This window comes from Porites lutea, chromosome 1 (genome assembly GCF_958299795.1).
Source record: "Porites lutea chromosome 1, jaPorLute2.1, whole genome shotgun sequence".
NCBI lineage: Eukaryota > Metazoa > Cnidaria > Anthozoa > Scleractinia > Poritidae > Porites > Porites lutea.
In genome coordinates, this window is record NC_133201.1 from 39,167,005 (window position 1) to 39,180,091 (window position 13,087).

At 37.9% G+C, this 13,087-nt stretch overlaps 2 protein-coding genes across 2 annotated transcripts in view; one reads left to right on the forward strand and one right to left on the reverse strand.

Moving 5' to 3' along the window:
* Positions 1-13,087, forward strand: part of LOC140950232 (T-complex protein 1 subunit theta-like) — a 295,708-nt gene that overhangs the window by 58,414 nt on the left and 224,207 nt on the right. The gene's annotated exons all lie outside the window — the stretch shown is intronic.
* The window catches only part of LOC140950110 (uncharacterized), a 154,273-nt gene that overhangs the window by 29,517 nt on the left and 111,669 nt on the right, over positions 1-13,087 (reverse strand). The gene's annotated exons all lie outside the window — the stretch shown is intronic.

Below are 13,087 nucleotides of genomic sequence, written 5' to 3' on the forward strand. Positions count from 1 at the left end.
TTTTCCAACAGAAGCGACTTTATTCTTCGTATCAAGCTTTCCTTATCTCCTCGTGTAATCTGATCCTTTTTAGTGGTGAGAATAGCGCTTTCTACTATTACTAAAAATAGGTTTTGTCACCTTAGACCCCCCGCGTGACTCAGACAAACTTCGCATTCTACTACAAGGCTTTGTATGGGAAACATACGTTTCCAACATGAAAATTGTTCATAAAATTCGCAGTGAGCGTTTTTAAAATGTTTTTTGAGCATAATTCCAATATATAAAAGGCACTACTGCTATTGGGAGCAAAACCTGGTCCAGTAACTCAAATAAATTGTTAAAATCAGAAAATAAAGTGACTCGCTCGAAGAAGGCTACTGAAATCGGATCCCTAGCTCTCTGTCTTAGGCAGAAAGCACCGCTATGCACTGAAACATGACATAACATTATTGGCTGTGTAATACTCCAAAACCGAAATGGCTAAAGAGAAAATCGAGTTTGGGTGTGCTTCTCGCAAGCCTGTGACAGAATATCTAAGGTGAAAAGCACACCAATATTAGCACAAACCGGAAATTGTGTAAGTTTGTTCTGTTGTTGTGCGGCCAGGTAGACCATATGAATCCGGGACGAATACTTTAGTACTTTATATCCTGTAGTACTAAGTAGCGTAACATAAGCACTCGAAAAAAAAAATTGAACAACCTTTGCCCATAAATTTAACCAAATGCACCGTTTCACGCACAGCTATGAAGCCATACTCTCCACACATTTTAACATAATTTTACCCACAGCATTATGATGCCGCATAAGAAATACAACCACTCATCTGTACAGTTTTTTCCACGTTTAACGCTGTCTTGGCAGGCGTTGATTATTTTCGGGATATTTATCATCAAAACCAAGCTGCATTTTGTTTCCTTTAAGGATAAACATCTTCAAAGACGACGAAAATTTGTTGCCGAACGTGACTTTCCCATACTAAACTCTTACACTGGTCAGGTGAAATGTCTGAGTCACAGCAGGGACCAGAAATTTGTGACGTCATTAGTATAAAGCGCTATTGCTTGTTTCACATGGAAAACTTTTCTTTGCTTAAACTGTTGTTTTACAAGCTTCTCTTCGTTAAAACCTTACATTAATGGCCCCCAAATAAATACAATGCATCAAGTTTCCATTTTCCTTGACTGCCGGGGCCAGATTTAGGTGAATAAATAATAAAAGCGTACCACATTCAACTTCAGTCTTCGCGTGCCGCCGAGGAATGAACACATGTGCGCCAAGTATAGTTAACCGCCTTTTGATTGGCTGAAACTGTCATACAGTCACACCACTTGGTCTCAGGGGAATCTACATTACATGAGGTTACACTTTTTGAAGCTCGATCGAGAATTTTTCTGCCTACAGCCGAGTCTTGCACGGCTCTATTCTGCTGCCGCCTCGCCATCCGAGCGTCTTCGCTCGGATGGCTCGTTGGCAATAATTAATTCTAGCCTTAGTATCATTAAAATAACTTAATCGTCACTCATACAGTTCCAAACAACTATCCTTCCTCCTTTCATTTACCTACTCTTATCTGAAAATGGTTAAGCCTGAGCCACGAACGGCTATAACTTCTCACGGCACTTTTTTGGTACTTAAAAGGTACTCAAATCTAGTAGAAATTAGAAGGTCAATGACACCCATGCCACATCGATTTAGACTAAGCCATTTTAACTTAACATAGTTTGTTTATAGATAAGTTAGATTGTTGAATAAAATAATTGGGCAAATGTAATGGAGCAGAGCTATAATTGCATGAATCTGGGAGACTGTACCGCCTGGTCTCAAGTGTCTGCCATATCATAAGTTTAAAGGTCAAATGTACCAAAAAATTGACTTTCTTTCTTTTGTCACTTTACCCTCACCAAAGACTAAAAAGAACCATCCTAAGTAGATTTGGGTAAAGATTTTTCTTCCCAAGCCTTTAAAGAAAGATAAAAGATCAAAATCCGACTGATTTCCGAAGACTTCATGAAAACGTTTCTGAAATGGCCGTGTGATAGACTGGAGACTACGTGACGTCAATGTTGGTCTTACAGGGCGGAAGAATGTTCTGCGCAAGCTTCTGTGCATCCTTTATCGCCTGCGTTTGTTTGTCTCGTGCTGTGAGAGTTCTGACTGAGACTGAATGAAATACAAGAAGTGCGAACGTTTGCTCCTTGTAAAGCTTTTCTTTTGTTTGTTGTTGTTGTTTTTTCGTCACTTGAAATTTACTTTGGATTCAGAACCAATGTTAGTGTAAAAACAGATCATTCCGTCAGTCTGAGGTGGAATAAAACGTTTTGAACATTTCCAAACAGGTTTGTATTTTTCTGATAATTGTGCATTCGATTTGTGAGTTGACTTTGTGTCCAGTGCTTCGCCTTCTTTCGCCGGGTTGAATTAAAACCTGCTCGTATCTGTTATTAGTAGTTATGGTTACTTTTTTTACATGCCCAGATTTATTTACCTTTGCAGAACCAGCTTTATCCTTGTCTTCAGTCAAAGAACTGTAATGCTATTAAACGCATGCGAGTGAACAAACTTGTTCGCTTTTAAGCTTTTAAGTTTTAAAAACTTTCTCGGAACTATAGAAGGCCAGCAAGCTTACTCGAGGAGAAAAGACTACTTCGATCATTTTTCTGTTGCTCAAGTAATAATAGTCAGAGGTTTTTTTCCTTTAATTTTTTCAGTTTTAATTACATAGTTTTGTTATCTTTCTGTACGCAAATTTTCCTTTCACTCGCTGTGAAGTAGCAGAGAACGACAACTGCCGGCAGTGACTTCAAAACAATCGACTCTTTGCCCGTAAACAATTACTGGAGCTGAATTTGACTGAAGTGAGCAAAACAAATACTTATGTGCAGTTTTCTGTATTTTCTAATGATTCAGTTTGCTGAGTTTAATTTCCTTGAATGAAGACCCTCGCGTGGACCAGTTATTAAAAGTAGCTTATCTAGCTAAGAGTCAGCTAAGTATGGCTTGGCTGCGAAGCTTGCAACTGATCTTTTGCTTTTAAGATCTTTAGGTAGGTTGTTTCTGCGCAGAAAATTCACTTCTTCTTTTAGTCCATGGGCCAGGACCCCAAATTTGATGATTTGGTACCCAAAAGAGGGACGAAGAGTGGCTCATATTTTTAAAAACTATGACTCCTCTAGTTTATTTCAGTGTATGATATCCACGTCAAATGAGTAGTTTTATAGGGTTTATCACGTGATGAAGTGACGTCACTCAGCTTTCAACAATGTCGAATAAATGTACGTACATAAGTTTTTACTCATGTTTTTACTCATGTTTTGTGGCACATCTAGATGATTAAATGGTACCACTGTTTTGCAAGTGATTTTCGAGGCTTTTGTAGCAAAATTAGATGGATTTTGGTTTTGGTTGCCATGGTAACGTAGAAAAGTAGCCTTCTGAACCAGAGGGTCGATATAAACTAAAGTAATAAGGATTAATTGTTTGAAAAATCTGTTAAATGATAGTTCTAGATGACAACTGGATACTAGCTTGACTATGGTGTTATAGCTACCTATGGCGCTGCTATAATATGAAATTACCTTTTTGGCGGCCATATTGGATCCGCCATCTTTGATTTCCAAACATGCCAATTTTGTCCCCTAAAGTGCCCAAAAACGATCAAAACTGAAAGGAACATGCAAAATCCTCATATTCAAGCTGTGAAAGAAGCTGCTCTTAAAGCTGTTAACTGAAACACCATAGATACAAACTCTTCCGCTTTGCTGGAGATTTCTCCATATCTCTAGCAAAAGTACCGGTACTAATTGTGGTTTTTCTGTGAAGTCATGCTTTTTGGACATCCGAGGTTGACATGCAAAACGTTATAATTCCTCTTACAATGACCACTTGTTTTTTATGTATTTTGGGTATACATTTGGCAAGTCATATGTTTAAATGTAGCAACGACTAGCAATGACTATATTCTTCTGTGGTCAATAAATCCACACACATTTTATTTATCATGTCGACAGCCAAAGGAAATAATGCTGAAAAACAGAATCAGACCACATATTCTAGTCCTCGTCAGCATCGACTTCTACTGTGACAGCTTGTTTTTCTCGTCTGTTGTCACAATTGGAGAGCCGGCACTTGTCTGTGCACTTAAGACCATTCGCAAGGCAGCTATAGTTCGGGAGCCTATACAAGATTTGGTGCAAGAACAAGAAAGTAGCGGTAGAACTGTTGTGGGAGCTGGCTGACCACTCATCCAATCAATCCCTAACTTGTTCTCATCCTGATTCCAGCCATGTCTTAAGGGACTCGGAATTTCAGGGCAGTTCTCAATTCTTCCCCTCCACATTCCTGTTTGCTAGTTTGCTCGTTTGCTCGACACGCATGTTTATACAGGCAATCAGCGCAAGGCGGTCGTTGGTCGGACTCGATGATACATCTCTTTGAACAGAACAATCTATATCTTAGCTCATTGATGCTGTTTGTCCCTGGGCGGGAACTGTACATACGACAGGTGAAATTATGAATCATCTGGAATAGATTATCTGAGAATTCCCATTCCACTCCTAAGAGGTCAAACATTTCCTGAAAGGATCTCTGTTCTTTGACAATTCAAAGTGCACCAATCTTACCCCGTCCAGAAAAAGCACTTACTGTGTCGCAACCAGTATAAGCGTGCATGCCAAGGAGACTGCTGCACAAATTTTGACCTATGGCTTGCACTATACTCGTGATGCTGATGTATCTAACTCTTGTTTGTGTTCCACACTTGAAAACTATTGAAGACGGAATTAAGTACTTGAATGACACTCAAAGAATAAATACATCTGTATCTTCTAATACCACAATCAATGTGCTGTAATCCGATCTGGCTGCGTGAGAGAAATGAAAGAAGGCGCACTAAAACCCACAAAAGGTTTTTCCTTCGGGTATTTTCTAACGCTTCCTGGCAATTTACTTCAACATATGTTCTTGGCTTAGGGCCTTGACGGTCACCTGCATACTCAAGCTGGGAATAAGAAATACCATGACCATAACGGTTTAGTATAGACACTGGCTCTACATCGTTTGTGAGAGTTTTTACAGCATACCACAGAAGAATTTGTTTAGGTGGCTTAATCCTCCCTCTGGTTACTCCAAATAACAGGTCTTGCGCGAACGACTTCATCAACCGCTGGTCTCTTTGAGAAGATTATCTCTAACGAATATTTGCTGCCAGTCAGCAAGGTATGCAAAAACGCACTGTCATTGAGCTCTGAAGGGCGCGGTGGCCATGACATTTTGCTTTCTTTGTTTAGAATAGCATCGCAGATGTCAGCCGCAGCTTTCTGAATATTGGAGATCTTCATTGTTGAACCTTTGGTTTCTTTTTCTGCCATAAGGATATTTAGTACATTTCTGGCGATTTGCACTGGCGTTAGGCTAGCAGGGATTAGGACTACACGGTTGCTGTTTAGCAAGTTTTCAAACTTGATCAATTCACTGAATTCTGCTTCTATGTACCTTTTGATCTGCTTCTTTGTTGATGGCTTACATTCCTTAGCCCCTAATGACATTAGATACTCTACAAGTAACTGGGTCATTTCAAGCAGCCTTACGTTTTTCTAATTTTCTATCACATCTGATCTTATAAAGTCAAAAAGATTCTTGTAAGCATCAGACTCTAGACGGGCATATTCATCATCCGAATATTCACTGCTCATATCAGGGTTCACACTGCCGCTTGCTTCTGGTCTAGTGCAGCTCCTTTAGCATGTCCTGTGATAACAAGCCTCTGTTGCAACTAATTCGCGCGACGCAAGGGCAAGAATCTTGCTGTCATTCTTTTGTGTAGCAATCTTTCTGATAGAGCTATCTGCACGCATATCTCGACATTGTACTAAGGGCTCACGATTCCTTGTACCATTGAAATATTTTGGCTTTTCACAAAAAATACAAATGCGCTCGTATGTTGTGGAAATATTGGAAGATCCTCCAATAAAGACTCTCCTAGCCACTTGTTCCTGGTGAGTCTGGCTATTGGATGATTGCTGGGATAATCTATCTAATACATTTTTCATTGTAAAAAGGCTTCGACACTTACGATGGTAGTAAATGAGCGAAACTTCTCCGTCTCTTAAAGACTTCGAAAGTTGCACGATTTCTTGGTGATTTCGAATCTGTGCTGCACGTAGCAAGGTTTTCTACGACTCCTCGTCTGTAGGATTAACTAAATCACTGCTATCGTCGAAACGTTTGATTGCATTTGACTCCTCAGCATCATCAACACTCTTTCCTAGATGAGGACCCTTTTTGTATCAGATTTTTCAGCGTTTAAGTCGCAATGCAAATGCAATAAACAGGGACATAACAGCACATACGGTATATTATAATTTACGAAAGTCTGGACTTCCAAAAGTTTTTTTTCAAAGCGGTGCCATGATTTGGAATGAGTTACCACAAAAAAACATACGAAGAATAACATCGCTATGTCAATTCAAAAGGGAAGTAAACCAGTTAGCTTTCTAGTTTTCTGTTTCCCAGCACAGGGCAATCATGTTAGCCATTCAGGTGTATGTAGTCTTTATATCCTTTTTACTTTGCTTAACCTTCTCAGACTGATGATTTTATCGTGTTTAAATAAACCATATGTATCTATGTATTAAAAATTGGCATATCATATTGAGTTTTCATTACCGAATAACCGATAATTCAAATAATGTTGACTGCAACAGGTTGATCATTCCTAAAATTAGATTATATTTCAAAATTTATAAATATATAAAGAGATGTTTATGATTGATATGAGCAAAATACATATCGGATTATCGAAGTGAACATTGTACAAGAACTGTAAGTATTTCCAAAATTCTTTTTATTAAGTCAAAAGTTCAAAAGACTTTTGCCTCAAAAAGTTTTAGCGCTTTATTAACTAGATGATTTTGCTGACTTTTCTTGCGTTTTACATGATAAAATGGCTATTAAACGGGCAAATCAAGAACCCACTACTCTTGCCATGGTAGCCGCCATTTTGGATTTTACCCATAATGCAATTCGGACGCTACTTTTGAGTTTTCTACGCTCTACTTTGGTTAAATTCAGAACAAATAATATTTTGGCGATAAAAAAACGCAACAAAAAACTTCTCATGTCTCTCATAATAAATTAAACTACAAAAAATATAGTACATTTTAAGTGCACGTTTAGTATCCTCAAAGGTCTTTCCGGCACTTTTACATGAAAAAAATATCTTGAAAGCTACTCCTACAGAAAGGTTATCATACAAATTTTCAATCTCCACCTTATGTGCTATCAATTCGCAACAATCGTCCTTTGTCCTTCGAATTGGTACCAAAATCAGGATTGGCCCATGGACTATTTGTAAGCAGGTATAAGAGCCTTAAGCCTTATGTTTTTTTTAAATGAAAATTTGTTGTTTTGCAACCGTATTGAAACTTTTTTTAGTTCACTTAAGCTGAATGTTATGCATTTGCTTGTCGCATCTCTTTCTAGGGAACCTCTCTACTCTGGCCACCTTGAGGTCATAGCTCTTAAATGCAATAGCCAGTGTTCTGCCTGTGTAATGCAAATGATTGCCAGCTTAAAGTGGCGTCTATGGTCTTTAAAGTGACCTCAATCGGTAATTAAATCTTATACATAATTGGAAAGAAGTTTTTGCAATAATGTAACTTTAACTTTGTTTGAAAGAAATCTTACTTACGCGTAGGTTTTTGACAGGTGTTATGGATGTTCAACTTGACAACACAAAGCAAAATTTATCTGCGCGAAACGATCAAGTTTACAAAACTATGGTTGCTTTGAAACCGATCTTGGGGAAAATTTACTAGACAAAAGATTAACTCTTTTCCTGCCCAAATACCAACGCCAAAACTTCCACATTGAGGATTTTGTTTATATTTTAGTGATCTGCGAAGCTACAAGTGTCCGATCGAGCGTTGGTTTTAAAATATCAGCTTGAGTGCGACAAAGTTCAGTGACTTCAAACACATTGTGGGCAAACTTGAATTTCTTTGGGCAGATTATTATACAAAGATATTTTGTTTTTGTGCCCACGGTGGAGCTCCGGACCTTCTATACCCAGGAACTTCCTTATATGAACACATTTTGTGAATGCATCTTGAAAAAAATGGGACTTACGCATGCACATTTCCAGTACAACTCAAGCAAATTAGTAATGTCGTTAAAGTCCGTTTTACTATGATGTATTCTTCAAGAAAATTAAATAATAAGAAGGTTATAACCACAGCTTGCAACTTTTGAAGACAAATTGCCTGTTCTTTCCAGGTTTATGGCCGCACAAACCACTTCTGCGCCAAGTCGACTCGAAAAACACTGTTTTGAATTTCCCGCTTTTTTTCACCTGACCAACATTGACGTCACAAGCTGTTTTTTCCGACAATTTTTCCGACCGCTCTACGATGATAAGGGCCAAAAAATAGCAATTTTCAATTGCAAATATCTCGGATACTTGCTTCAATTGAGCTGAAACTTCATAGTACGTTTATTTGGTTCATATTAAACACATTTCACTAGAATTGAACTAACATAAAAAAGGTCGAAATTTTGGTTCATTTGACCTTTAAGAAAGAATGGAAGTCGTATCTTCTAACCAACCAAATCTGACCTTGCTTATATGTTCTATCACTGATATTATCTGAAATTTTATTCTTCTCTTTACTGCTGCGAATTATTTCAACATGACGGTGTCCAAAGAGAAAGCTCTTGCTACTTTTTGACACTGTACAAAAATGAACTTAATGTCTTTTAGTAATTTTTGTTTGTCAGCTCCTTTATTTTCCTACCTACGTATACTTATGTAAATATCTTCTATAGAGTGAAATAAAGAATTGAATTGAATTGAATGCGCAATGGTTCAGCCACTTGGCCGTTGAAACTTCCAAACAAAATTTTAGTGAATATTTGAAGAGAAAATTCTTAAAAATTTATCGTGCCTCTTACTGAGCCTATCTATCGCTTAAAAAACCCTCACTTGCAATGTAAAAAGATCATCTTTTGTTTCTGATCTTGCGAAGAGCTTGAAATATGCGCTAAAATGAAAATTATAAATTTTGTTACACACAGCCTAGTGACTAGCTCAAGTTTGCCCTACGATTTGCCAGACCAATCGGGAGCCGCTCGTGTGCACAGTTACAATTTTCTCTGTAGTATTTCACTGTATAGAGCAACAAATTACAAATCTTAGCAAAGAAAACACAAAATTTATCAATTTTTATCAAAAGACTAGAAAAACAAACCGTGCACTGCCCCTGACTGCAACTTTACGCAAATTAAATGGTATTCGATATTACACGTGTAAACAGGAACCTACCTTTTCTTCTATGTACATTTGGCAGATCTTTCCAGCCTAAGATATAAAACTAGTACATGAAATGAAATTAAAGAGCTCATCAAGTCAAATTACGTGATCGTAGCGTCATTACTGAATAAAAGTCCGAAAAATATGACATGAAATGATCGGTGTGAGACGAAGCTATTTTTAGGAGGACAAGGAACTGCACGATGGAACGGATTAGTGAAATCAACAACCTTAATCAAGTTCAGTCTTCTTGACGCTATTAAACGTTTCACCCGACTTTGAACAGAAAGTTGTTTTTGATTTTCTTTCTCCTGCTTGCGTGTATTCTGCATTTCGCCCAGTATTTTCTCGTAACTTTTAATTTTCTAGCAAACTAGAACTGTCAATAATTCCACCCCACAATTAAAACCGTTTTTGCTCAGTAAGGAGCTGTTAGATCGGGTGAAAGCGACATAACGTAGATCAAATCAGAATACGGCACAGGACTAGGCTCTCAAAAATCGATAAGCATGCAACATAAATCATTATATTGTAGAACAAGGAAAAATTCCTTGAGGGAAAAACTTACGGCTAGGGAAAAGACTAGAATGTAGAAAGTTAGGATTGTAGCTTCTTTTCAGGTAACATTTCCTGAGGCCCGGACAAACGTAAAAACAATCTATAAATGTTAACAAAAAACGATCTTTTCCCTGACTAAAAAAACCTTAATTAACTGGACAGTGCTCTAAAAATAGATAAGCGACGATTTTTTTATATATTTGAAAGAAAAGCTATAATGACTTCAGCCGTGCTCCTATAAAGACCAAAGAAGCATATTTCACTAAGGCACCAAGCTAAGGGAAAATAGAGCAAAAATTTCCAATTTTTCCCATGACGAAAGCACTACGCTACCTGTTTGACACGAACGGACCTTTGAAATCAAGGTTAACTTTCCAAGGGACAAAATAAATCTTTCATTTTTTCCTTTTTTCCCAAGCAAATGTGCAGTTACCGTAAATGATCGATTAAGCGCCGCTACTCGAATAAACGCGGCTACGGAATAAGCGCCGCAGCGCTAATTTGATTTACAAATAAACGCCCCACCTTTGTTACGGCGCTTCATATAAATAGATATCAAAACCATATCGCTTGACAAACAAGACCACGACCCACTCGTGAGTTCTAACTGGTTTTAACGCACGGGAACTTTCGAAACCAGGTTCATATAACACTTCAAGGTGTGCATATTTGTCCTTTTTCTTGCCGAACTCTGAGTTCTCTCTATATTCCCCTTAGTGTTTTACCCGTAGTTGAAATAAGGGCCGCTCCCTAATAAGCGCCGCACCTCAAACATGGGAAATGAAATAGGCGCCGCGGCGCTTAATCGATCATTTACGGTAACTTCCTATCCCCGACGGGCATACCGGAAAGACTGAAAACACTCAAACTGGATGAGAGTATATTTAACACATTCAAGAAGAAACAAATTTGTGATTTTTCACAACTCGATAAAAATGTGTACTTCTATTATACAAGATTTTTCTTTTCAATTTAAATTTTTTGCCATGGAGCATTAGCCCCCGTACTCGCTAGACATTGCTTCACAATCTTCGTGTTAAAATCAGTGAAACACTCCATTGCATGGCGTACATTTTGAAGAACATTTGAAAAAAATTTGGATTCCTACCCTTATACCTTTATTTAAAATTAAAGTTGGGTAGTTTGTTGTTTTCTAAAAGTAGTTTGAACAGCCGAACGACATCGTTTACACGAAGTAGGGAAGGCAAAGCTTCTCTTTTCCCTTTTTTAGAAAGTGTCAGTAAAACGTGAGAGCCGTCCTTGAGGGCAAAGTGTCTAATCTAATTTTTTCACCGATTGCAAGTGCCATTTCATCAACGCATAACCTCACCTAGTTAACAGAATTAGGAAATGTAATGGGGAAACCTTACGAGAGAACTGAGTCTTTTGTATGATGACGTCATCGTCCTACAGTAAAAAGCGTTCGTTTTTTACCACTGACATTACATCAGTCGGTACACTTATGTTGTTGAAAGTTCCGTGAGCATGGTGAATGATTTTACATTAAACTGCAGACACATCTTCAGTCACTCCGTGAAAGAACACCCTTATTATTCGCGATATCGGATAAACACTCTGGTCGCTAACTAAATTTTGTTTGCTGTTTCCTTTATTTAGACTTAAGACTCTCTTGAGTTATCCATGCATGGACTAGCGATTTTAAGCTTTTTCAAGAAAACTAAAATCTGGAATTGTCTCTAGGGTGGGGCATTTGCGCACAGTTTGAAAGCCCCTCGGTGGGGTGACCGAGGTTTTCTTTTCTCCTGTGCTCATCCCTCATGCTTCTCAACCCCTTCCAAACCAATTTTCCTGTTTATCACAAAACACTTTATGGAAAGACTAAGAATCTCCTTAAAACGAGATTCGTGATTGAAACAAACTAACTGAAAATTTTGCACGAAACCGTTGTTAATGGTGTACAAGATAGAATGAGTCTATTTATTACTTTGCCAACGCCCAATTTTGCAAAAACGGAAGTAATGATGTTCATTTCAAGGGCTCATGTCTCATGAGTTTTGAGCGAATCTTCAAAGGCTGTAAACACATGTAGCTGGAACTATCATCGCATCCTCGCTCACTAATAATGATAACTTATATCAATTCCATTATTTATTGCCTGGCTAAGATTTTCACAGAATCTTCAGTTCAGTTGTTTGAAACCAGGCGGTTTCACGTGTGTTGTAACGCCATGCAAGGAACGTGAAGATGGAACCGCGATATGCGTGGGAAAATATTACTTTTTTTCGATCAAGGTGGAAATTGGCATCTTTGTCGTCGAGTAAGGTAATACATTCAATTTTCATTATTATGGTTAATTTCGAAAGCTCTGGTTTCAATAAAGGAACTGGAGGAAAATCAGGAAAATTCCAGTTCGACTGTGATGGTTGCATTTTATTTACGCGTCATAGCATAAATATAACAAATTCATTTTCTTTTTCCTTATACAATCTGCCTTTTTATGCTGTTTTTCGCAGCAGAGCTATCGCTTATATTACAGACGCTAATTTTATTATACGGATCGCTCAGATTTAGTGACAGAATTTCTATTATCGAGTGTAATTTTGGCAACGCCTGGCATGTATTTGGTGTAAAGCTTATTGACAAAGTCGCTAGAACACTCTTCCATTCATTACTTTTGTTTCTGCTCCGTTAAATTCGCCCAATTTTTTTTTATTAACGAACTCGATTTAACTACAAACAACGAGTATTCAGGCAGAGTAGGAAGCTTCAATGCGATGTGGCAAGAGAGATATACACCTTTGAATTTCTGTTAATTTTGCAGGTGTAAAAAATTCAAAAAGTATACCCACCAAAAGTTTAAATTATCGATTGTTGCGAAAACGTTATCAATTTCGAAGTAGTTTCTAAAAGTACAGTAAAGAGGGATAGTTCTTTCAATGTGTATCGGCAAAGGAAGATTAGCTTTGAAGACAGGGTTGTAGTCGAAGGCTCAAAAACATCTTCTATTAACCAATATGGCGCCGGTCTGAGGCACCCCAAAACCGGCCGTGTCGATAATTTCCGAAATAGGAGGACTTAGAACCTAAAGTTACCTATTCCTTATCAAAGACCCCAAATCAAGTCTAGATGACAATTTTTAGCTTCAGTGAGATAGTGTGGCAGCGACTTTTCAATATAGTTCGAATCTTACAGACAACTGCTCTTAAGTTACTTCTGTTAACTGTGACCTCTATAAATATGTCACATATCTGTCGACTTTACAGCCCATTGGAGTCCCAG